The sequence below is a fragment of the Sphaerodactylus townsendi genome, linkage group LG02, assembly GCF_021028975.2.
Source record: "Sphaerodactylus townsendi isolate TG3544 linkage group LG02, MPM_Stown_v2.3, whole genome shotgun sequence".
NCBI lineage: Eukaryota > Metazoa > Chordata > Lepidosauria > Squamata > Sphaerodactylidae > Sphaerodactylus > Sphaerodactylus townsendi.
In genome coordinates this window covers 38,992,035-39,019,415 of record NC_059426.1, presented here as the reverse complement: position 1 = coordinate 39,019,415, position 27,381 = coordinate 38,992,035, and the positions used below count along the sequence as shown (strand labels likewise).

General features: G+C 41.6%; 1 protein-coding gene across 4 annotated transcripts in view; it reads left to right on the top strand.

The window, feature by feature from the left end:
* Positions 1 to 9,936: 9,936 nt before the first annotated feature.
* Positions 9,937 to 27,381, top strand: part of GPD2 (glycerol-3-phosphate dehydrogenase 2) — a 124,227-nt gene continuing 106,782 nt past the window's right edge. Inside the window, exons 1-2 of one of the 4 annotated variants that reach the window (XM_048484872.1) lie at positions 9,937 to 10,286; positions 12,155 to 12,209. The gene's annotated coding sequence lies outside the window, so the exon portion shown is untranslated. Of the gene's footprint in view, positions 10,287 to 10,503; positions 10,814 to 12,154; positions 12,210 to 27,381 lie in introns of those variants that run through there. The other 3 variants (XM_048484873.1, XM_048484870.1, XM_048484871.1) reach the window with 3 other exon arrangements.

Sequence of the window (27,381 nt, the reverse complement as noted above, 5' to 3'; positions counted from 1 at the left end):
ATGTAAAACAAGTTGTCAGTGTTGCTTAAAGTTTTTAAGGCCTACCTATTCTGACGGTGTCCCTTGAAGCCAAGTGAGAGCACAGAGGCTTATGAAACAGTAAAAGGTCACAAACACCCAAATCATAGGTATACTTAGAAACAACTCTGTTGATTTCAGTTCAACTTAAGATTTTATGTGCCCAGATCTAAACATTATTTTAAAGGTAAAGTCTAATAAAATGAGGAAAATGAAGTCCTTGTTGACATCAACATGGTTGAAGATGGGTTGTGAGTTTTGTGTATTTCATCTTTTTGTCGTAGCTTTTAACCACTGTTTAGTCTGTCCCCAGTTGGTAACAGAATTTATAATAGAATGTATAGTAGAAATAGTGATCTAAATATGATCTGTAATCTATACTGTTGGCAGCTAAATAGTAAGTCTTACTGCAAATAGTTTCAAGATGGCAAGATCAGCATTTTGCATTATTTAAAATTGTTATCAATAGTCCATGCATAGAATTAAAAAACACACACACATGAAAGTACAACATCCACAGAATAGACATTCTAGGATTTCCTTATTCTGATTTATTTTTAGCTGTATGATACTGTAGAGCTAAAGGTCAGAAAAAAATAAATTGTCAAGAGGCATAAATCATTTGTTTTAGTTGCTTTTAGACAGGCTGGGTACATTCTGTGCTAAAACAAAAAAAAAGTATATCAAAGAAATCCAAATTCTGCTCTGAGAAAACAGAACGTATGAATATGACTGGGAAAGAAGGTTTGGGTTCCTCTACCCTTAACTAGCCAGCAAAGTGAGAACTTCTGGCAAATGCAGCTTGTCATGCAGTAGTGTGAAATGCTGGATTGCCAACACTCCCCGTTATAAAAACAAAAGGCCACAGATTTTTTTCTCTCATTTGCATCTTGGCACTCTAGATATAACTCCTTTTGAAAGACACTGTAATCTTTCTTCTTCACTTCAAGTGTTCTCTGCTTGAAGTGCGCATAAGTTAAAGAACCTAAGCAGATACAACCTTTAAAGCACACTGACTGCTGCAGGGATGAAGGACGGTGGGCTAGTTTCTGGTGGCATAGTGAATGTGATTAAGAAGAAAAAAAGAGAAAGCAAATAAAACTGTTTTAGCAGAAGGTATTCCTTCCCTGTGGAATGACAGGTCACTGCAGCAACTTCTTCTTGATTGCTGGCCAGATAAGCATTTTTCAGTTCATGGGAGACAAGTAGAAAAAACAAACAAGATGACTGCATGGATGGAAAGGGAGGAATATGCCTACATAATTACCAGGCCAAAAAACTATGTAGTTGTACACTTTGCAATGTGACAGGGATCTCTGGCTTTTTGAGCTACTGCGGCCAGTGCACACTCTGTGTTTTCCACACACCCCTACCATATTTTCCCCAAAATAAGCCCTAGCATGATTTTTCAATATTGTTGGAAGATACTTGAAATAAGAGCCCTACTCCAAAAACAAGCCCTAGTTACAAAGTCCTAGGCATCATCATTGTAGGTCACATGGGGAAGGGGTGCAAAATGGTTCCAACTTGCCAGGCTAGGCACAAATGCCTCAGATGCCCAGGTTACACGCAGGGCAAAGAAGGTTGGCTTTTAGCAGGCATTGTCCTGCCTTTGGGCTATCTTTTAAGTTATGGCAAGCATTTTTTAACTGTAATGTAGATTTAACATGTCGCCATCCTGAGCCCTTCTGGGATGGGCAAGGTATGAAACTAAAAATAAAAATGAATTAATTTTTTTAACAGCAAGCCCATGAGCCTTTGCTAAATATGCAAATTAATAATTATTTTTCTGGCTCTGAGCTGTAGTAACAAGCCATGATGGCCCGATTGGATGGTAGGTCCACTTGTAGCCCACTTGTCGACACATGCCCAGGAACCTCAGCATGCGACGCGGCCCTTGTTAACCCGTGGGACGGCCAATGCGATATGAAATAATTTTTCATTTGTATCACCATATTGTATGGGTTGGTAGACACTCAGTTGAGATCTGCCTGGCTTGGAAGCCCCTTCTGGTAGCATACCTCCAGCATAGCTCTCAACATCATCGAAGCACGCAAGCCCCTTCCCCATGACAAGGGGATGCCCATGAGAGGAAGATGATGATGATGGTAGATTTCACAGCTGCCAGATCTTTAGTTGGTTGTTGGCCTTTCATTACAATTCGAACCTCACCCAGAGACCTAGGAAGTTGTAATGTATTATTATTATTATTATTATTATTATTATTATTATTATTATTATTATTATTATTATTATTATTTTCATTATCATTATCATTATAGATTTCACAGCTGCCAGATCTTTAGCTGGTTGTTGGCCTTTCATTACAATTTGAGTCTCACCCAGAGACCTAGGAAGTTGTAATGTATTATTATTATTATTATTATTATTATTATTATTATTATTATTATTATTATTATTATTATTACTATTATTATTATTATTATTATTATTATAGATTTCACAGCTGCCAGATCTTTAGCTGGTTGGTGGCCTTTCATTACAATTTGAGCCTCACCCAGGGGCCTAGGAAGTTATAATGTATCAACGTAATATTTGTGTGGATCCCAGCAGGGCTGCCTTCTGAATTTGACAGATGTTATTTTTGTCAATTCGAAGATGTTTCAAGTGCTGTCCTAGAGTTTTTGGGATGGCGCCCAGCATGCCGATTACCACTGGGATGACCTCAGCTGGTCTGTGCCATAGACGCTGAAGCTTGATTTTCAAATCGTGGTATCTAGTGACCTTCTTGTGTTCTTTTTCAATGACCCTATTGTCACTGGGTACTGCTACGGTATGTCGATGATAGTCACTTTCTTGTCCTCAATCACAGTGATGTCTGGTGTATTGGGTTTCAACACTTTGTCTATTTGGATTTGAAAGTCCCACAGGATCTTGACCTTCTCATTTTCCACTACTTACTCTGGACAATGTTCCCACCAGTTCTTAGTTGTTCTTATGTGGTAATTCTTGCATAAATTCCAGTGTATCATCTTGGTCACTGAGTTGTGTCTCTATTTGTACTCAGTCTTTTTGCAGCAGCTGAGGACATGATCTACAGTTTCATCAGCTTCTTTGCACAATCTGCATTTTGCATCATCCGAGGATTTTTTAATTCTGGCCTTGATTGAATTTGTTCTAATGGCTTGCTCTTGAGCGACTAAAACCAGGGATTCAGTTTTCTTTTTCAGAGTCCCAATTGTTAACCACAGCCAGGTCTTTTCGTTGTCCACCTTGTCCTTGATCTTCTCCAGAAATTGGCCGTGCAGTGCTTTGTTGTGCCAGCTTTCAGTCCTCATCTTAATTACATTTTTTTCTGTATTCTTGTTAGGTTTTCTGGGTTTGCAGCAAATGTCTGTTCTTCACTTCAATCAATGCCTGTTCTTGACTCATTCACATAATTGGCCAGCACATGCTTCTCCCCTTCCACTGTTTACTGTACTTTATGATGATGATGTACATAACAACACAGCACAAGTGTCTGGAATTTGTCTCTGAATATCGAGTCCTTCCCAAGGACCTAGGATATTAGAGATATTTGCATAGAATGTGTCTAGTTCCTAGAAGTGCTGCTTTCTGCAGCATGTGGACTGATGTTCTGTCCAAGTTTAGGCTTTTCATATGCTTTTCAAGGTTTCTTGGGATTCCTCCTAGAGCACCAACTACTATTAGGATTACTGTTGTTCTTTTTCACCACAATCGTTGGACTTCAATTTGTAGGTTCTTGTATTTCATTATCTTTTCCAGCTCTTTGTCCTCTACCCTGGTGTGAACTGGTACTGCAACATCTGGTGATGTTGCTGTGAACTGGTACTGCAACATGATCCAAACATGTTTTTTCCTACCATTGTTATGTCTGGGGTGTTATGTGCCAGATGTTTGTCTGTCTGTATTCTAAAGTCCCAGATAATTTTTGCTTCTTCATTTTCTGTCGTCTTCTCTGGCTTGTGCTCATACCAGGTCTTGCTACAGGGCAGGCCGTACTTTTTGCAAACTAGAGTTGCACTTGAAACATCTTTGAATTGACAAAATTAACACCTGCCAAATTCAGAAGGCAGCCCTGCTGGGATCCACATTAATACTACATCAGTCTTAAATCACGGGCTTTGATGCTAAAGGCGAGGGGATTGCCTGACATGTGCTTCTTCTTCTCAGCTCAGGTATGCATAGCAGCAAACAATGCCTTCTTTGTGTTGGAGTTTACTGCACAGAGAAACAGCTAACACACTGATTAAAAGGGCAAAAGGTAAATATTTATTAGGAAGTACATTTAGGATAGAAAGAGTCTAACTGTTCTAACTTCTGAGAAGAAGCAGGATATTAAATCTGAGAGTATCAGTCTAAGGACAACAGGTGACACAAAAGGATGGAGGGGTCACTAACTTTACATTCTCTCTAGCTGACCATTTGCCTGTCCCTTGCTGGATCTTCTTCTAAGTTCCTTTGCACATTAGACATTGCTACATCCAACTCTCTGAAGGCTCAGCCACTCAAATCTGGTTAACAACAGCACAGCCTTGAGAAGTCACACCTGACTTTGACCTTACAAAGAACTTGTAAGTGACCCACATGTTGATTCTAGCAGCAGCCCAGCTAAATCACCTAAACTCTTTCCCCCAAATGCTAATATAATCTTAAACTGCAGTCTAGAACACCCCCGATACTTTTCTATGGCTGCACACTACAAAGGAAGATTGGTAGTGATGGAAATACCTCCAGGTTCTCAAGAACATCATTTGAAAACTACTGCCATATATAATCAACTTAATAAGCAGTTAGCATGTATTTTCTAAATCTTTCTCTGAAATGCTACTGATGGCATTTTTAATTAGAACATATTTCAATTTGCTCAGCATCATTCGTTCAGTATGTGGGCTATATTTATACAGACCTATTCAGAGTGTTTTAAAATAAATTCAAAACAATAGTTTAAAAGCCAAATACAACCAAACAAAACAATTTATAGCAGCAGTAAGAACGATTTATGAAAGCATTCATTAAAATCAAGGCATTAGGTAAAACAGAATGACAGAATTCTGAAACAGAGAATTAAGATCCATTTCAGAAAGACTCCCATTTCAGACTAGCAGATAAAATTGTATAGAGAAGACCAGCAAGGGGAGAGCTTAAGAACGAAAACAGCTCCAACCTGAGACCCCAATGGCGATGCTTTGAAGATATTATTATTATTGTTGTTGTTGTTGTTGTTATTGTATTGATACAAAAACAGTAATACACAGCAAACAAGATCAGTACGCTGGATTGTATTAAATTACACTTTGGACACTTCCCAAGCGTCTAAGACTGTGTGATGTATTGACAAATAATGCGTGCAGAGCCGAGTAGGTTGGTCTTTTGCAGCTAACATATGGTGATTTTGTCAGCGCCGATTGTTTTTAAGTGCCGTCCAAGGTCTTTAGGCACTGCACCCAGTGTGCTGATCACCACTGGGACCACCTTTACTGGCTTGTGCCAGAGTCTTTGTAGTTCAAATTATTATTATTATTATTGGATTTGATATACCTCCCAATCCTATTGTTAATCTTTATTCAAAAACATTTTTATGCTGCCTTTCCACCCAATCATGTTCTATTAGATAGCAAGCATAAACACATGAAAATATAATTAAAATATAAAATTCAGTTAAAAACTCATAAACACATACAAACATATAATCCAGTTAAAAGCACATAAACAATACTAAATGAAGGACAAAAAAGTATCAAAGGTATGCCAGATGAAACAAAAAAGTTTTTTACCTGCTGGTGAAAGACACCAGTAGAGGGAATCAAGCAAATCTCCCCGAGGGGGGAATTCCAGAGTTTTGGTGCCATGATGGAAAAGAACCTTTCTCTGGTTGCCTGCTGTCTCGCCTTAGATGGGTAGGCCTCTGAGGATGATCAAAGCGAGTGGCTATTCATATGCTCACTCAGCAGAGGAAAGATGCATAAAAGAGCCCCCCCATCACGACCACCACCAAGGTGCTGAGAGCACAGTGGTTGCACAAGAATCCATAGCAAACCGGATAACATTAATGAATCAAGGTATGGTGTACTGACAACAAGCATACAGAGTGAGCAATGGAAAGCTACTGCAGTAGTCCCATTTTAGGGTTGGGATTTATGGGGTATTTTGTCCCTGCATTCTTGAAGATGCCATCTATATTGAAAGACAATTCCCACATTTATGAGTGTGTAAAGTGGGCCTATGTCATTTCCAATTAAATCTCAACTTTTTTTGTTGACTGAGACTATTAAATATATCATAAAATGGCTTTATTTTGTATAGATTACCACCATTATTGCAATATGCTTAATGGCACATTAATAATTTAGTGATATTAGAGGTAGTGTGATATAGTGCACAGAATGTTGGATATAGAACTGGGGAAGGATATGTTTGCTCAGTCATAAAGCCCCAGGGATGATGTTGCAGATGTAACCTACAACCTCACAGCATTGTTGTAAGGATAAAATGGAGAAGGAGAGAACGTTGCAATCCATTTTGGTTTCCCATTGGAGAGGAAAGCGGGGTTTAAATTAAGTGAAAAAAATTATTCTTTAAAGGGTTTTCTCTTAATAAAATGGGACTTTCCTGAGGAGAAAATGTTAGACCAGCCATTCTCAACCAGGGTTCCCTGGTACCCTGGGGTGCCGTGAGCATGTCCCAGGGGTACCGTGGCAACACTACCTGCCCCCACATTTTTGTGAAGGAGTGTGTCTCCCACCCAGGCGCCAGCAAGGACATGGAGCTGGCCATGGGGCAGGAGGTCTGCCACAAGGTCAGCCACCCCCCCCCCAGTGCTACCCCTTCACCTGGGAGAGGAAGGTGGTGGATCAAGTGGCAGAAGCTAGGGACAATGGGAGGGAATTTGTTAGTGATGGGGTGGCGAAGACAGGGATACCGCGTGAGATATGAAGAGTGAGGTCAAGGGTACCCTGACCTTGAAAAAGTTGGGAAACACTGTGCTAGACAGTCTGATTCTGGAGCAGTTAGGAAAGATTTAAGGGAAATGTTTTGACTATCTATGCCTGAGAAAGAGCGGGTTTGGTTTTGGGACTCTTGATCTGAAATTGCTTTTGGACTAGCATTGTGTGTATTTTCTTCATACTGTATTCCCAGCATATCTTCTCTGCCAAAACATTTGTAAAAATCAGCAATCCCAAAGCAAGAGTCTACAGGACTTTCTCTTCCAAATAGAACTGGCCTTTTGAATACTTCCTTAAACTTCTTACCATTCTGGGAAAAGAGAGCATGAAAGCATAATTTCTTGAACTTGTCCTTGAGTTGCTTTTTCTGAAGAAACGTTAACAAATACCAAACTTCCAAAGGGCTGGTGGATGTTTGTTAGACTGCACCTGATGGGAGTATCCTGGCTAGGTGCCAACAGCAAAAAGCATGGGGAACATATTCTTTCCCTGCAATTCTCTTTTTTCAGAATTCTTCAATGTTATACTCCAGTGCTTGGCATTATGTTCCATTGAGATAAGAAGAGCCCTTCTGGATCAAGCCAAGGGACCATCTAGTCAAGCATCCAGTTTCTAGCAGTGGCAAGCCAGATGCTCCCAGGGCGCTTATGAGTGGGACACAAAGGCAATAATTCTCCCCCGTTCTTTATTTATTTATGGAGAAAAAATTATGTCTCCTCCACCTCTCACCTGTCCAAAGTGGCTTCCAAAATAAAAATAAACACAAAATATTGTAGTGGCTAGAATCCAATGAAATGGTTAAAGCCATCCCAATTATAAAAGAAACATAAGTAGTAAAAGTCCATAGATAGTTACCAGAATAAGTACTGCTGAAAGTCACCCTTTAATTAAAAGCTTGGGTGAAAAGAAATGCTTTGACCTGGAACTTTGAAGAAAAGGAGTGTAGGCAACCAGTTGAGACTCAAAGGGGATTGCATTATGCAGCAGTGGTGTAATGGTTAAGAGCAGGTGCATTCTAATCTGGAGGAACCGGGTTTGATTCCCCGCTCTGTCGCCTGAGCTGTGGAGGCTTATCTGGGGAATTCAGATTAGCCTGTGCACTCCCGCACACGCCAGCTGGGTGACCCAGCAGTCCCTAGTCACTGACTTTTGGTAGCTCTCTCAAACCCACCTCACAGGGTGTTTGTTGTGAGGGGGGAAGGGGCAGAAAAGAGTTAATAAAGAGCCCGCACGGAGTCTCTCCTACAGGAGAGAAAGGGGGGGGGGATATAAATCCAAACTCTTATTCTTCTTTTTCATTCCTAAGGTGAGGTGTTCCTCAGAAAATGCCATTTCTAGTCACTACCTGCCTCACCACCACAGAAAGCAGGGCTTGTGAGGCAGATCTTTTGGAAAATATGGGAGGAGAGAGTCTTTCAAATACCCTGATCCAAGCTATTTTGGGCTTTAAAAGTAAGAACCAGTGCTTTGACTTATGCCTGGTAACAAGGGTTGTTTCCCCACTTACCATCGACCACCCTTGCTGCGCGCTACTCTCAGCGCGCATAATTTCTGGCGTGCTCCCAGGCTTCCCCACGACCCCGAGCTCTGTGCAGGGTCATCAAAAGGCACAGTTTTGAGGAGCCACTGGGAATGGCCGATAAGCACAGAAGTATGGCAAGAGCTGGCCAGTATTAGAAGTAGCTGTATTTATGCCGCCTATAGAAAGAGGAGTTCCCTTGGGACCCAATACTGCTTGCCGTGAGTAGCGCGCAGCATGAATGGTAAGTGAGAGAATCGATACCAGCAGCCATTCTCAAATCTTTCAACCCAGAAATTACAATGTAGTCCCTGTGTCCTGCCCCTGACAATAGCTTCGCTGCTGCATTTTGGACAAGCTGAAATTTCCTGACTATGTTCAAAGGCTGCCCCACATAAAACACATTGCAGTAATCTAACCTGTATGTAATCAGAGCTTGGCTCACTGTGGTCAGATCACAGTTTTCAAGAAACCTTTCTAGCTGGTGTATAATTTGAATCTGATAAAAGGCACAACATGCGCCACAGAGATCTGTTGAAGCCAGGATCCAGCCGTACCTAAGCTATGCACCTGCTCCTTCAGGGGGAGTACAACCCCCTCCAGGACAGACTAACTTCTGAGTCATTGACCAGCAGAATTTCAGCCTCATCTGGACTGAACTTAGTTTTCTTGCAGAGGAATACCAGACTAAGTGGACGTGCCTATAACAGGACAAGCAACTTTTTCTGCCTGAGGGGGAGAAAAAATGCAGTGTTCACCTGTGAAGCTGTTGCTGTGCTAGTAAACAAATGAAGGGACTGACAACGACTGTACTTGGCCAGACATACTGTGCAGAAGTTGGGTATATTCAGGCTTGAGTTTTGGTAGAGGGGAAAAAACTGCAACATATATCAAGATCTGTTTTGCTTTTCGGCGGGATCACTTCCAGTGGACAGTAGTTTTTTTAAGGCCTTCACTGAACTCTTCCCATGTGGAGGGTTGTGAAATATTCATGGGAACTTCCTGGAGACTGCAATGGAAAACCCAAGAAACTGAAAATGAGTTTGTAAAGATTGGTTGACTATTGGGAGTAGTTTCTCTTCTGATTTTAAGTAGTATTTAATTAGACATAATACAATAATCTATTTAAAAACAACAACAACACTATGTACCTTTGGAATAGGGTGGAGAAAATATCCAAGCAAATAAATAGGCTGTCTTAGAATTTAGCAGGATTTTTTTTACAACCTTTCCCTGGAATATGATTTTTCATCCCCTTTCTCAAGTTTAAAAATATCACAAAAAAGGAAAATAAAATACCACACTAAACCAAACGTGAATTTTAGCTGGCCAAAACAACTGGGGTTGGGTCCCCACAAGCCAACGCAACTATTTTCCCTAAGTTAGAGGATCCTGCTCTTTCTATAGGACTACCAGTTCTTAGCTTGGGAGAGTTGTTTACTCCCTCCAAAATGTCACCAGCAGCCTCCCGTTCGGCGGGTAATTTCCAAACCGAGCGCCTTCCTCCAGCTCCTTCGGCACCAACACGTGTGCGTGGGAAGGGAGGGGCGGAAAGGCGCCTCCGTCTTCCCAACAGCGGGGTTTTTGTAGGGACCGGTTTGCCTGCCGGTTCGTGGCGACCCGTTGCAGGGAAGAAGAAGCGGTGGGAGAACCTCGGCCGGGTCTTCTTCTGATGCCAATTTGCAAGCAGTAGCCGGTCGCCCTGCGCTGGGGGAAAACGGCTGGGCAGCAGCATCAAAAAACAAAAACATGGAGGCTTAAGTAGGAGGCTTTGGACAGAAAAGAGCGATTCCGCGGCTAGGAAGCAGCAAGAAAGCAAGGTAAGGGGAAACACCGGGGTGGGGGGGAGGGGGAATACAATCCTGCTTGCAAACAAGGGGCGGGAGTGCAATTCTCAAGGCGGCATATCACATGAGCGTTACCGAACAAGGATAGGCCGCTTCCAAAAGCCAGATCGCTTTCAGGAATGTAACCAACAAGCCACCAGCAGCTGACTACCGCCAGGCCTGCAAGCGCGTGTGGTTTTTCTCAGGGAGAGGCTCAATGCCACTTAGGCCCTCCTCTCGCTTGCCTTACCCAGGAGGGTTTCGTGCAAGCCCCGGGCTCTCCGGAGGATGCTTCTCCTCCTCCCCCCTCCCCGAGGCTTCCTCCTCCTCCTCCTCTTGCCAGGCTGAGGCCAAGCCTAGGTTTAGCTCCGAGCCGCCCTTCCGCTCCGGTTGAGGAAGCCTGTGGGTTGCTACCTGCTGTAGGGGAATGCCGCTGTGTGGCTCCTCCTTTCGTGGGAGCCGCCTCGGTGGTGTGGAGCTCGCCTTCTGGGTCTGAGGGACAAGTACTCGGTCAGGAAAGAGTAAGTGTCTCCCCCTGCACTTGGTGTTAGAAACTTTTACAGAGGCCTGCTAGTACCTGCTGGAGTTTGGTTGCCAGGAACCCAATAGAGGTCAGAATTAGAGGAGGGATGCTGTTGTCAGGGAATCTTTTTGGGACTTCAACCAGGTGTAAAGTGGATGTCTGACCACGAGTGGACGACTTGCTCCTCATCATAGAGGCTAGTGGCCACAGCCAGCCTGGGAAGCGGGGGGGGGGGGGGGCACAGCCTTTCCTTCATTCTTTCATCTACAGTGGGTCCTGGAGAGCAAAAGGCCTCATTTATAGTATATTAAATTGAGCCAGCAGGGATTCAGCTTTCGCTTTTGAAGCGTGTTTTCATGCTGGGAGTCTGTCCTGGGACCTGAGAAGTGATAATTAACTGGGAAATGCCTCTGAGCACTTGTTGAGTGCTTTCTTGGCATGGCTGAATACGATCTGTCAGCCTTCCTGCAACAGTTTCCTAGTTAGATAGCTGAACTTCAGACTTAGTCCATATTTCAGAAACAAGCAGGTCATTACTTTCCTCCCTTTACCTGTTTTGGGAGTCCTTAACATGCGAAAATGACAGAGTCATTGGTTAGGCTTTCTGATTTTTTTGGAGGAGGATTTATGAATCCTAAATTGCCTGGCTATTCTTTCCAGAGGCCAGTTTGCACATAATGAATAATCTATATATATATTTGATAGGCTGCTGTCTTTGAATGGAATGGATGGTACTGCTGGTGGGCCAATGCTTTTTAGACCAGGGTGTTGTGTGGTTTCCGGGCTTGCTCTTACAAATGTCTGCCTTGATGTTTAAGTGTAGTGGTACTTTTTAGATCCCTGCTTTCTTGCCATGGGCAGAGTAAATATATATATTTCAAAGCAGGAAGTCCAGATGACCAATAGGCATAGTTGTGGGCCAACAGGGTACTGGTTAAAAGCAGTGGATGCTCATCTAGAGAACCTGGTTCAATTCCTTGCTGCTCTCCATGAAGCTATCTGTGATTTGATGGCACTTTCCACCACATAGTTATGAGACAAATGGCAAGAATTTTTTTAACTCTTCAGGTACCTAGAGGATATTTTGTAGTGTCCTGTTTTCAAGGCAGCAGGAAAGAGGTGTTATGTGGAAGAATCTCTCTTAATTTTCTAAAAATCTCCAGATAGCTTGGGAAACATATTTTTCAGTCTTGCCCACTTACTCTTTTTATCACCTTTCAATTCTTTTCCCAGTGGTACAGGGTAAAAGAGCTATATTACTGTTCGTACACACTTAGATAAACAACTCATTAAAATCTTGGATTATTTTTCTTCTTTCTTTGGTTTCTTCTGTTTCCAGAAGCTGTCCAGACTTGATTTATGGCAGATCTTCAAAGGCAGAGACATCTGTAGTTGTAAGGCAACTTTCACTTCTCTATCAATTGAGGGCATTTTTAGTTGAGCTGAGGTATTGTGCTGGGACATTGCAGTCTGAGGAACTGTGGGTGTAAACTTGTCAGTTCATGATTTTAAAAGTTGGGGATTGGATTTATTTACTTCATTTATACCTGCTTTTCTCCACAGTAGGGAGCTAAAGCAGTTTACATTCTTCTTTCCTCCATTTTATTCTCATAAACCTACCCTGTGAAGTAGGTTAGGTTGAGTGTGTGTGACTGGCCCAAGGCCACCTAGCAAGTTTCCATGGTAGAGTGGGATTCAAATATGATTCTAGCAGGCCTTAGTACAACACTCTAGTTAGTGTATCAACTCTCAATGTACCTCCTCTGTTAATATACTACACAGTGGTTGAAACTGTGACTTATAGTTAAGTAAATTATTAATTATTTGCATTGATATAGTCTCGCAGTAGAACTGTGAAGCTTCACTGACAGATTGAATATTGTGCTATTGTGATTCTGTAACAGTCTTTCACAACTGGATTTTCCTGTGTGAACAAGGAAGTCCAGCAGATGAATGATCACTATATTCAGCGAGGTGTGGGTTCAGTTGCTAGCCTGATAGCTGCCATGGGAATAATGTAAGAAATTAATTTGCTCATACAAATGTCTGCCTTGATGTTTAAGTGTAGTGGTACTTTTTATAAATCAGAACAACTGTATTACAGTGTTTCTTCTCAGCTGGGAAGTGGAGAAGGATGCGACTGGAGAGGTAGATAACTGTGTGTACTACAGCCAGTACAGCAGGGCTGGCTGACCTAGGAATTCCATTTTTCAGTGGCTTCCCTGGAGTTGACTGTAGCGTATACACTTTACTTTGGTGTTACTTGAATATTTCTGCACAGGTGTTTGAATGTAGGGTGTTTGAGTTCTTGTAAATCTGTATTTTCTGTCTTTGAAAATGTCATAAATCTACTTCCACATGGTGGCAACTTAAGTGTACCTTGTTGTAGTTCTTAACTGTCTGAAGAATTGGTGATTTCTTGTTTTCATCCCAGTGCTAGCAAAGCATCATGGCCCCAGTTTTCTTGTGCATCAGGCAAGCAAGTGTATAAGGATTGGTTTGATGTTGTAGGCAGAGGATAAAGCTGGCAGGTTTTCACTGAGGTCTTGAAAAGGCCTCCATATAATAACTGCTCATCTCTTTCTACAGTGTCTTTCACCAAAAATATTTGGTTTAGGTTTCACTTGCTAGGTTGATGGAATAAACCCCAGTTTATTTATTTATTTATTTATTTATTTATTTATTTATTAATTATATTATATTATATTATATTATATTATATTATATTATATTATATTATATTATATTATATTATATTATATTATATAATTAATATGCAACCCTCCCCGAGAGGAGTAGAGCGGTTTCCAACATATTATAAAGGAATTAAAACATCCTTAAATATAAGTTAATTAAAATACATAAAATTCCTGGTTAGAGGAGGGGCTTTGGCTTTATGGCAGAGCTTCTGCTTGGCATGTAGAAGGTCCTAAATTCAATCCCTGGCATCTCTAGTTGAAAGGACCAGAAAGCAGGTTGTGGGAAAGACCTTCCCCAGAGATTGTGGAGAACTGCTGGCAGTCTGAGTAGACAGTGCTGAGACCTTGATGGGCCAATGGTCTTATTCAGTATAAGGTGGTGTCATGAGTGACCATGTGTATATACATAAAAGCTTCTATATCAATTTTGTTTAGGGGTGTTCCTGCACTCTTCTTTACGTGTAAATTTCCAAAATAATGGTTTGTGCCAGAAATATTTTTTACCATTTTGGCCTGGCATGCTGGTTGCATCCTGTCTTTGAACAGATGGATCTGGCTACAACTATCCATACCTTGACGATTGTAACACACTCAACGTGGAGTTGCTTCTGAGGAATACTTGGAAACCGCAGTTAGTTCATTGTGTGGTTACTAGTCTACTACTGAAATAGCCAGAGGGAGCATAGAACTTCCGTATTACTTGCTTCCCATATTGGTTGCATCAACCTTTTCTGTGGTTCATTCAAAATACTTTACCTTTGAAGGTCTTTGTTTTCCAGGCTGGACTGTCTAAAGGCTGTATTCTGCTGTGTGCACTTATCTGATCTTGGTGTTCCTGCTGTGCATCCTTTGCTGCATGAAGTGCATGTAGTTGGGATGTGTGACAATGGCAGCCCCATGCTCACGAAATCCCCTCCTGTGAAAATATTCTCATCCTCAACACTGGTTCTATTCTGATAAGTGGTAAAGATTTCAGAAGGCCTTTGAGCCTTTTCAAAGCTTTCCTGTGAATAGGCTGATTTGCTTCCCCCCCCCCCCCCCTTCTGTCATATCTTTAGGTGAATTTGTTCTTTACTTATTGGCTGTTAATTGATTGAAAAATTTTATTGATAAATTGTTAGCCTGTTTAGACGTTTCCGTTGAGAAGTGAGAGAAAACATTTTAGTTGCATGTTAAGGTTTTTTCCCCCTCTTTGAACCATCGCTTAGGAATGAATCTGGATCCACTGGCTTTTGTAGATTTTGAACTTATGTTATTACTTGAGACCAAAGTTTTGTGTTTCAGAAAACGTAGATTGACAGGTGCCTCATTCGGTCTTGTATCTGTAAACATTTTTCATTTCAGGACAGTATGCATTTCTTGACGCTAGCTTATATTCGTGGAGTGCCTGTTCTGTTAGCTGTCAAAATAATTTATTTATTTTATTTATTTATTGTTTACATTTTTATACCGCCCCATCCCCTAGGGGCTCTGGGATTTCTTGTTGGCTAGTGTTTGAAATTGGGTGAATTCATAGATTCAGCGCAGTTTTGAGTATGTGTTAGTTCATCCCTGTGACTTCTATGCAGTCCCACATGGGATCACACATGGGCAGGCCATCTGCGGAGACCCCTCTTAAGTTTCTAGCTCCTTCTAAGGCTTCTGGAGCACTTCCCTTCTTCTGTGGCACACTGGAATTTTCCTGCCCAAACCAGAATGTGATACAGGCATGTAGAGCGTTCTTCTCTCAGACCTTTCTTTGCCACTGTGAAGAAAGGACCCTCTTGAGTTAGCTCTGCTCTCCCCCCCGCCCCCCCCAGGCTGCTGGTGGAGATACACATTTTTGTGGTGTATCTCTATTCTCCCCTATGGGGGAGTTGGAAGTTTTAAAAAAAAAGTTTTCCAGGCTTCCCTCACCATGGGGAAGCCTTGTAGAATTAAGGCAGAGTGGCGTTCAAATTAGTGCTATCTCCACATCCGCCCTCAGCTCTAGATTAATTGATTAGTGTCCCCTAGAGAACCCTAATAAAAGAAGTCAAATGGAATACTTGTATCATCATGGCTTCAATATTGGCATGTATTAGAAGATATGTTGGTTCTTCTCTACAAAAGCAGAACACTGGGTCTGTGAGCAAGAAAATTAATTTATCTACACCCTAATCTGCATGCAAGCAATCCATCTTTATGTGGTTCTGTTGTACACATTGGTAAACTTGACTTCCTCTGCATCTTTAAGAGGATACCTTCATTAAGTCAGGTACCTATTAAATGCCTTGTGGAACCACAGACCAGTTTCCATCTGTTAGGAGAACAATACCTCTGTAGTACTAAAATGTCCCAGTGTGGAAGGGACAGATCTTAATACCGTGTTTCCCTGAAAATAAGACTGGGTCTTATTAATTTTTGCGCCAAAAGATGCTTTAGGGCTTATTTTTGGGGTAGGTCTTATTTTCAGGGAAACAGGGTAAGATGGGTGTAGTTGATATTTCCATCCCATTCCCGTTTCTGGATCCATTTAACTTTTGCACTCAGGTTTATGAAAAAGCAATACAACTTTATGTGTAAGTAAATTACAGTGTGTTCATTGGGCTTTATACCCATTAAATGTTCTTAGGTCTTGAGAGACATCTTGTTTCCCACTTCCGGTGGAGTTCAGATGACCTTTTCTGACTTGGTTAGAAACCTAGGGGTTATGCTGGACCCTGCTGGAGAAGCAAGTTAACACAGCAAATTAACATTTTCCCCCCACTGTAATTTACCCCAGAAGATGGCCTTCTACCTTGACTTGGCCAATCTGACCACTTGGATCTATGCTCTATTAATGATTTCTGTAATACACTCTGCACAGGTCTACCCTCCAAGTCAATTTGGAAACTTTAGTTGGTACAACATGTCAAAGCTTGCTTATTGTCAGCAAGAGGGAGCATGCATATTCACTCATGCAGTCATGCATGAATCTGCACTCATGCAAGGTGGAGCATGCAGTCACATCAATCTGCAGGGTTGCCCCTCTTCCTACTCTCTGCCATGACAGGTTTGCTCATCTAAGGAGCGCCTTCTGCAGGTTCCACTTTGCAAATGGCAGGGTCAACAACTCCCTTTTTGTGTGCGTTCTCATTTGTGGCCTCCATAGCGTGGAATGGTTAGTCTGATGAGGTAAAAATGCTCCCATGTTTCTGGCATTCTTCTACTACATAAAACAGAATGGTTCAGAAAGGTGTTTGTATAAAGGTAATAGGGATATATTATAATGGAGTGATTCAGTAAGCTATTTAACAAAGGGACTATGTACACTACTGTACATGATATATATAATCTGTTGTATATATTATTTGCCCTCACTGTACTGTACTTCTACTGATGTAACACCATATTTTGCACTGTTTAGCATATGTTTAACACTTACACTTTGTTTCAGATCTCTGTTGTCCTTGTTCCCTCACTGCTTATTATGTCGGTTGATTGCATTGGCTTATGTTGTACAGTCTGCCTTGAGTTTTCGTGACCAAGGCAGACTATAAATAAAACAAACTTAGGGTACTTAAAACGTCTAAATCCAGCATGATGTGTAATATTGAAAGCAGTATTAAGTTCTCAAAAGGGATAGGCCGTGTTCTTTTTAACAATATTAACCTAGAAATAGAGCAGTCAGTGTGTTGTTTTCACAACTTCTATTTTAGGGTCTCCTCCAAAGCACCGTATCAGTTGCTACCTCACTGGTGTGATTGTGCTAATATTACAGCCTCCTGATGATACTTGAGAAGTAAGAAGCTGGCTCCTTGAGTATTTTGCTTTTACTTTGGAATTGGCTGGAGGCAGCTGCAACTGTCTAGCAATGTGAAGTTGCTGAGCCTGCATCATATTAAAAATTTGTACATGTGCTCAAATGGTACATATGCAAGCTTGTAGATTATGCAGACATCTTCGTTAAGCAGCTATTGCCCCACACGTTGTGCCTAAAAGGATACAGAGGCCCCTTCCACATATGCAGAATAATGCACTTTCAATCCACTTCAATGCACTTTGCAGCTGGATTTTACTGTGCGGAATAGCACAATCCACTGTCAAACAACTGTGAAAGTGGATTAAAAGTGCATTATTCTGCATGTGCGGAAGGGGCCTTAGAGACAAAAAACCTGAATTCTAAGCTCTATCAACATATCAGCTCAAATTCAGGTTAGCCTGCAAACCCAGGCTTTGACTTATACTAAAGATGTGCGAAACTGTCCCAAAGCTAAGGCATTATTTCCCTTATTATTTAAAAAATATCTGCATCTTCCGCGTATCATCACAGCCTATAAAAAGCCAGTTATTGCCCACCACAAAATACTTAGCTTAGCAGCAAATCTTGTTAAACTCTGTGATAAAAACAATAATAATTGGCATGTCATCAAAACAAACCATTGCTCAGGAAATAAGCCACAAGCTTGAAATAAGGTGCTCTTGTATGGTTTATGAGAACTCAGAGAATGAGTGGAAATGGGCAGCGGAAGCTTTCCATGGCAAGGAGGTGAATGACATCGCTTAGTAAATAACATCCCGTTAAGCCCCTGTTATAATGAAAGGGCATTTTTCTCAAGGTTGTTGGTAGTCCTAAAGCAGGGGTCTGCAAGCTGCGGCTCTCCAGATGTTCATGGTCTACAAATCCCATCAGCCCCTGCCAGCTTGGCCAATTGGCAGGGGCTGATGGGAATTGTTGTCCATGAACATCTGGATAGCCTAAAGGAAGGGGTGCCACCATAGGGAAGGCCCAGAAAGGCTAGTCAAACCTTCAGAAGATAATGTTGAGCCAACTGAAGGTGGTCCACAGATATGTCCACGTTGACATTTCTTATATGGTCTGATGCTCCCGAATCAACAAACACCCTTGAAATTAAGGAGTCTGTCAGTTGACTCCCAAGCAGAGTTGCCGGCTTCCCAGTCATTTGAGGTCAGTAGGCTTCTAAGAGTGAAGTTGTGCTTAGATTGCATTGTACATCATTTTCCCCTTGACTACACTTCTTCCAAATAGAAATGATTTCTGCATTGGTGTACAAGCTTTTGCTTTGGCTATTTTCTCTCTCTCATTTTGTCAAACCAACATGATAGCTTTTCTGGCATCAGGCTTGCTGGTCTCCTTGCTGGCCTCTTTGAGAATCCTGTAGGCAGGGTCTGGAGTGCAGGAGCAGGTGTGTAGAGCTTGTGACCTCGTAAATGTGTTAATCCAGCACCTCTCCCTTCCTTGCCCTTAGCTTAGACACATGGAGGAGAAGTTTTTGGGATGCAGTTTCTGGAATTGTCCTGTATATGTTCTAAATGCTATGAAGTTGTTTCTGAGAGGGACCCTGTGAATTAATAATCTCCACAACTTCCTATCATCATCAGCCTTGCTTAGGTTTTACAAACTGAAGGCTGTGGCGTCCTTTATTGAGTCAGTCCATCTCATGTTGAGTCTTCCTTTTTTCTTGCGGCCTTCAACTGTGCCTAGTCTTTTCCAATGAGACCAGTCCTAGTGAGGTCTTAATTAAAGAAGAGTTGGATTTATACCTCCCCTTTCTGTCCTGTAAGAAGACTCAAAGGGGCTTACAAACTCCTTTCCCTTGCCCCCTCACAACAAACACCCTGTGAGCTTGTGGGGGGGGGGGGGGGGGGGGCACTGAGAGAACTCTAGAAAAAAGGAACTGTGCAGCTAGCCCAGTGGTGACAGGCCTTTGTACTCCAGATGTGGGGCTACAATTCCCATCAGCCCCTGCCAGCCTGGCCAATTGGCCATGCTGGCAGGGGCTGATGGAAATTGTAGTCCATAACATCTGGAGTGCCAAAGGTTCGCCACCACGGGACTAGCCCAAGGTCACCCAGCTGGCATGTGTTGGCGTGCACAAGCTAATCTGGTTCCCCAGATAATCCTTCACAGCTCAAGTGGCAGAGCGGGGAATCAAACCCGGTCCTCCAGATTAGAGTGCACCTGCTCTTAACCACTACAGCACTCTGAGTTAGAATCCTACAGAAAGTTAAGTCTAGTTTGGTTTCACAGCTGGTATATGGGCTGCTAACCTGGCCCTGTGTCTCCTCTCGGCTATCAGCACAAGCCCACTACCTCTGCTACTTCTGCCAGGTGGAGATAGATCATGGTGGGCTGGCCCTGGACTGGTGTTCAGCTGCCCCAGGCTTGGGGGAGGCGTTGAAGGATGTTCTACTGGAGGATCCTCAACTGCAGGCTTTTTGTGGGGCAGCCTCCTCCAAGGCCTTGAAATCAGAGACCGGAGGCAGTTTGGTAGAGATCATGATTGTAGCATTTGCCTGTATCAAACTTCTATTCTTAATGATTAAATGATAAGCAGTCATTCACTGGTCTTAGTTTATGATAAACGTTGTTCCTTACTTATTTACAAACCAAGAGATAACAATGGAAATAAGTGTCATTTACCTTCATAACTTGTAATGACGTCATTGTAATAAGATTTGAGCAAAACTGAAATCAATGTAGAGATGTTACTTGTTCTCGTCTGCTTTAGTGCTGTGGGACAGGTTCTTTTTTTTGTGAGTCATTAATGGTGTACTACCCTGATAGGCTGTTAAATTGTTGTGCAATGAATATTTAATCTGTACAACTTCATGAAGTGCTTGTGCTAGTGATTTTAATTGCAGTTTTTAATTCCTGGTGTCATTATGGGGCTGAGAAACTGTTCACTGATACTGAGAACTGACTGGTGGGTTGTGCTAATGAATGAAAAAATCTGGGCTACAGTGATACCTTTAGTGTAAGAGTTTCTACAGTATCGTCCACAAAAGATATACAGTAATTTTATATAAAATGTTGATGACTGAGGTCTGTTTGCTTGTGTATGGGCACCTAGACCCACTACTAGTACCCAAATATGGGTGTTTCGGATTGTGTTTGTAACATGCTTTTTGTTAGAATCACTGATATGCCATTGCAGCATGGCCTTGTGGCTGTAATAAACCATTCATTCATTCATTCATTCATTCATTCATTCATTCATTCATTCATTCATTCATTCATAAGCCCTTGGTCTTTTTGGAAATGGGGGTTCTACTGGAGGTAGAGGATATCTTGGGAGGGTGTCCTCTACACCAGTTGCAAGGTGGCCTCCTAGCCTACCAGTAGAAAGGCCCTTCACAGTAAGTATCCAATGGACCATTCTTAATCCAGAATGTGTGTTGTAGTTGAATGTAGAAGAAAGTTCCAGTTTTAAGAGGACCCTGTAACCCAAAATTCTTTCAACATTTCTGTATTCAGGACTGTTTAACTAATCTGCTTATAGCACCATGGTTCTAATGCTGGTCTTGGAAGTCCTTTGTGGCTATTATTGTGAAGAGTAGAGTTGTGTTGGTATATGAGATAGAAATGTCCTAGAAATCATCACAAGTCCATGAAGAAGGCTGTAAGTGGCCTCATACCCTTCTGAGCTTCAATAAGAAAATTTATGGGTTTTGATAATTTTTCTGCTATTTTTAATGTTGTAAGATTCTTTCGAGTCTGTAGTGAAGAGAGGAGAGCGAGTTAAAAGCACCCAAATTAAACTTATTGCCAGGGATGAAGAGTGCTGTTATAGGAGAAGCAGTGATGCACGTCTTCTTGTGCTGCTGCTTAGGTTGATTGTAGTCATGAAAGGACTGCTGGAACCTTGTTCATACTGCTGTTAGCAATAATTAAAATGCAAAAGTGTTTGCTCTTTTAGTTGTCGAAGGATGGGTAACTCCAGGTTGTAAGCAGGAATAGTTTGATTCTCCTCCATCCCCACATATGTTTTGAAATCAAATTTGCCTATGTGTAATACCCTTCTTTCAACTTGAGCATTTCCTGTGATTGCATTGATGAGTTTGATCACAATTTTGAAATGAGCAATAGGTTGAGTAGTTTAGCATCGGTGCAGTGGAGGAGTTGAGTATGGCAGCTGGCCAGATAGATGATCGTGGTGCAGCTTGCTCTGCTTACCTATACTGTAAAATCGTCATGGGTGAGCTGTGCACGATTTAAAAGGCCTGTGTGCTGCTTTTATAACTGCTGCTTTTGAATGTGTGTGCTGCTTTTATAACTGCTGCTTTTGAATGTGTGTGCTGCTTTTATAATTGTTGCATTAATGACATTCATTAGGCTCTAAGGTTTTTTGGATTGAACTGCAGCTTCCAGGAGAATTTCAGGAATGGGCAAAGTATTTTTTAATCCCATTCAAAGCGCTCAAGTAACAAGGCCATGCTTAACTGTGCAGGTCAGATAGGGAAAAATGGCCAGTGGTGGGATTTAAATAATTTGACAACTGGTTGTTTACAAGCATCATTTTAACAACCGGTTCTGCCGAGGTGATGCGAACCTGCTGAATCCCACCACTGCCCCCTCCCCCTTTGGGCAGATGAAGAAGAGTGAATGGGAAACTCAGGGCAAGAACATAAACACACAAACCAATACAGAACAATTTTACATTTAAATGGAAAAAAAATGGTTGTAAGGAGAATGGACTAGATGAGGTGTGAGGCCCATCGTGAAGACATATTGGCTGAAGAGAAAAGAAAATGAACACAAGCAATTAGAAAAGGAAGATTAAGATATGGCTTTGGAGAACTGCAGCCAAGCAGCGTGTAGTAGAAAGTGACATATTGAGATAAAAAACCCCCACAAACACTTAATCACTTGAAACTTCAGAACAGCTGTCTATCAATTAAATACTTTACATATTATGACTCGTTAAACATCCCCAGTTATATCTGGCATAGCCATTTGAAAAAAAGCAAAAAAAATTTCCTCGAAATCTTGGCTAGGTCCTTTTTTCCCCGAGTCAAATGTCAAGCTGCTTCCCTCCCTGGTGTACAAATGCAATCTCTTTTTAATTAAAAGGGGGGTGGAAGCCAATTGCCTGGCTTGTGCCCTTGGTGGATAACAACGAAGAATACAACTTGGCTCCCTGCAAACAATTCATTTTCAAGAAAATACCAAGCCTTCAGAAAAGACATTTCTGTTATTGTTAATCGGTTGTCCTTGAGATTGCTGAACTTAATTTTTGTTGTTTTTCGTCAGCAAAAGCATCTCAGGCACAAAGTCTGCATGTACTATAGTGCTTTCAGTTTAGGCAGACAGGAATCTGGAATCGCCCAATTGTGTCCTGTGCTGATATCAATGTTACTTGGCCTGCTGTGAAACCTTCTCACCTAAAACTTGGTTAAGTGAATTGAATAAGAGCATAAGTTTTAATGTGGTTTTGGATCTCTTACCAGTTGTCTGTACTTCCATTAGGGACATCAACTCAATGAAAATTGAAGATGTTGCAGGAAGAAGAGTAGTAGCAGTAGTTTGGATTTATATTCCCCCTTTCTCTCCTGTAGGAGACTCAAAGGGGCTTACAACCTCCTTTCCCTTGCCCTCTCACAACAAACATCCTGTGATGTGGGTGGGGCTGAGAGACCTCCAAAGAACTGTGACTAGCCCAAGGTCACCTAGCTGGCATGTGTGGGTGTGCACAGGCTAATCTGAATTCCCCACATAAGCCTCCACAGCTCAAGCGGCAGAGCGGGAAATCAAACCTGGTTCCCCCAGGGAAACACACGAAATGATTAATAATTTGACTCATAACCTGGCAGTCATGATTATTTTTTTATTTTTTAAAAAACAAAATGTATATTGCACTTTTCTTTCCAGAATAGACCCCAAATGTCTTATAACACTCTCCCCGTCTCCATTTTTAACAATTGTGAGGAAGGTTAGACTGAGAGTAGGTGACTGACCCAAATTTATCCCGCGATCTTCCATAGCTGAGTAGGCATTCGAACCCAGGTTTATCAGATCCTAGTCTAATGCAGTAGCCATTGTACCACATTGGTTATTACTTTGTGTGCGGAGGATGGTTTTTTCAGAAGCTTTTTTTAGCTCAGGCAAGTAAAGGTAGGGCTTTTTATATTGATCAGACATATATTTGCTATATGGGATGCACGTGTCCAACAATATTTCATGGTTCTGGATGTCAGCACCAAGTGGTTACTTTGTGAAGGACTGAGAAAAAATATTTCAAATGGTTAAAGGAATTTAATAACCACAGTCTAACCTTGTTGAGCATGTGTAGCACTCCTTTCAGTTGATTGATGTTTTTAATAGCAGGATTAACTTTATTACTGTGGTGCGTACTTATCAGCAAGGAAGAATTCAGACTTTGCACTTTATCAATATCTACTAGTTTATGATAGCAACCAGTGTGAGGGACAGTGCAGTAACAAAGCAGGTGTTTTGCAAGCCCAGGATTCACATTTGATGCCTCCAATCTCTGATAAAAGTATATCAGGTACTTAATCTGGGAAGTCTGCCTATTAGAGACCTTAAAGTTGACTGGCAGTCAGACTAGATTGAAAAAACAGGGTTAGGTAGTATGACTTGAAATAAGGTAGCTCCTTATACCCCATTTGCAGCAGCTGCGGGTGTTTGGAACATCTTCTGTTTGCATGGGATGGAAGCAGGGGAAGATTTCACAGGGGAAAGCTATCTTTTGTCGAGCCACACCTACAGTACATTACAAGCAAAATCACTGATGACTTCCTGTCAGACATTAAGCAGTTGACACACTCCTGCTACTTACTGAAACATTGAAATGGATTTGTATGTAAAAGAAAAATATGGGTATGCTGACCCACTTCGTAATTCTTGGCATTGCTGAGGAATAGGCATGTTTAAAACTTTTCATGTGTTAGGGTCTTCTAAGGCATTGTGATGCACATAAATAGCCACAAGATTTGCTTTATGAGAGAGAAACTTTATTGCGAAAAAGGAGCATAACTTGTTAATAATTATATCTTAGAAATGAACAATTATTATAATTGTTCATGTGTACAAATACAGTATTCCCTTCCCCCCCATCTGCTGCAGGAAATTTAGTCTTGGCCTTCTCAAGGCTTAGCTGACTTGGATAAGTGTGGCTTCTATACTATTCTTGAAATAGCACACAGCTCTGGATGAGTGAGGTCAATCTAATAGGGAACAGACAGGGAAGCTTTTGGGAACAGAAAGAGTTGGCAAGCAACAGGTTTGTAAACTGCTCTTGTGGGCTAATTTTTCAAGGCTGTTCTATAAGTTCTAGCAAGGGAAGGGCTATATTAGAATGGGCTTGCATATCCGTTTTGGTGAAGGTAAAAAATACCATGCTGTTCTGTAGTTTTTCCATACCGATTTTTAAAGACTTTCAACAGACCTCCTCAGGGGTGGATTCCGCATGGGCCAAAAACAGCAGTGTGAAAATGGTGTAAACCATTTTTCATTGTTTTAAACCATTTTATACTGTTTTCACACTGCTGTTTTTGGCCCATGCAGAATCTGCCAGAGAGATGCTGCTGTTATATTTAGATTTGAAAAAGGCGGTGGAACTAATCCTTCAAGCACCTGCAAACAGTGCGTTTCACCTGTGTGTAAATGGTAGAATTTGATAAATCCATCTTTCTGGTCCTGTAATGTTATTACATGAAGTTATATGAATGTTACCTCTCAGTTTTCAACCTGATACTTTGATATAGGGCTTATGCTAGCCCAGTTCTTAAAATTAACAGTTCTCCAATGGTGCATGAGGACTCTTGTTTGAGTGGTTCCCACCCCTTTTCTCAGGGAGGCATAATCAAATTCTTCTCTTCCTGTGTCCTTGTGGTGGAAATTGCCCAACATCCAGTTTCTTTATTGCCTCAGACAAGGGAGAACATGATAGCCATAGACTCAGTTTGCTTTTTTCTACCCTTTTACTTTTTTCTATTCTGTGCTGTATTCTCTTAATCCTCCTTTGACCCCACCTTACTACTTTATCTTCCAGTTTCAGTTAGTAGCAAGAGAGGCTAATGTGATTGAGAGCACTAACATTTTTTTTGGCACCAAAAGCTACATATAGTGTTGCACTCATGAAGGTCCCCTTCAAGCCAATTCAATCTGTCCCGTTAAGGTGGCTGCGAATGAAGCTCTGACATCAGCAAAAGGAGGGTTGATGCTCAGGGCATTATCCGTTAAGCCAGAGGGTTGCATCTTCCATCCAGACAAGTTGGTCCTCAGAACTAACCCAACATTCAAACCTAAGATCACTTCCAAATTCCACATGCAGCAGGAAATCTTCCTCCCCACATGTGCACCCAATCCTGCACACCCTAGGGAGAGACTTTGGCATCTGGACGTCAAACGGTTGTTGAAGGCATTCATACACAGCTCTCAGTCTATTAGAAGATCAGAATTTCTGTTTATTACTATTTGCCCACCTAATATGGAACGGCCTATGTCCAAGGCCTCCATCAGCTCTACACTTAAGGCATGCATTTTCAAGGCCAAAAAGCTGGAGGTCTCTTCGGGGTCAAAAGCTGGAGGTCTCTTCAGGGTCAAAGCTTACTCCATGCATAATTCGGCCACAAATGCTGCCCTGACTAGGCACACTTAAGTAGAGGACATTTGCAGGATAGCTACTTGGTCTTTAATGTTCACATTCATCAGACATTACAGCCTCAACTCCCTTAGTACAGTGGACACTGCCTTAAGGAGACATATTCTGCAGCACATAGTGGAGGACTGGATGATGACCCACCCATTAAGGTCACTGCTCTGGGAGGTCCCAAACAAGATGTCCTCCTGATCATTGGAGAACAGACCATTGGATACTGACCATGAATGGCCTTCTCCCATGGGGTCAGACGGACATCTTGGCTCTCTCACTGTCATTGTTTCTTTAGTAGCTGCATAACACAGAATTAATAATTAATTAAATATTGAAGGCTACTGCTGCTATAGTTTTATAGTTTTAAGGTTTTGTATATTTTAATTGGGGCTATTCTATTTGTTTTATTGTATTGCTATTTGTTGTACACCGCCCTGAGCCCTTTGGGTGTAGGGTGGTTTATCAAATCAAATCAAATAATAATAATAATAATAATAATAATAATAATAATAATAATAATAATAATAATAATAATAATAATAATAATTCCGCCTTTTTGTGGTTAAAACAGCTCATTCTCTTTCTGACATGTTACAGTTGAATGCTTGTATTAACATATTTAGTTGAATATTTATCAAAGATAGATAGTTGAAGTTAGAACACTGCTGAGTGAAGTCTCGAAACTGGAAGTTGGGCGATCCCCACCACAAGGAGACAGGAAGTGAGGAAATTAGTTCTGCCTCCCTGAGAAAAGAGGTGGGAATCACTCAGACACCATGTCCTCCTGATCCCATCAGAGAAGGACCATTTACAGTGAGTATCCAATGTTCTTGCCAGTGGATTGGAAAACTGGGATTATAGGGGAGAACAGGATACCCAAAATTGTTAATGTGATAGGAAAAAATAACTGATGTTTAGGGGGCTTTTCCCCTTCTTATGAGACAATGCATCAACAGTGACCACAACTGCATTCTTACAACTGTAGAACAATACATTTTAATAGCAAAGCTGCAAGTATGGGAGACTTGATTTCTGTGGTCAGTGTACATTATTTGTTATTGTTTGTGATTTTTGCACACTGACTATTGGAGCAAAGAGTAGTGCATCATCAGCTGATGTGTTGCTGGGCAGGTGTCTAATTCCCAGTCTTGCTTCCTAATTGCTATTTCCTGGTGTGTAAACGTTTTTTAGGGGCATGTGACAGTCCTTGTACCTGGTGAAGACTGGCTTAGTCTATCCTGAACCTATACTTCCTGGTGGCTTCAATCTGTTTTTTGTGCCACCATCCTGCTTTTAAAAAACTACATTTGCCACTGCCCACTATGACCAATACAGGTGTGTGTTTCCTGGGCTTCAAAATGTCACCCTGGGTTAGGTTACCTGTACTATGTGTGGGTTGTGCTTAAATTATAACGTTGCTGGCAGATGAGACAACAGATCTGAATTTCTTAGCACCTGACCCACGAGCAGTTGCTTAGCTGCCAACTTAATTGAAATTGAGCTGATGC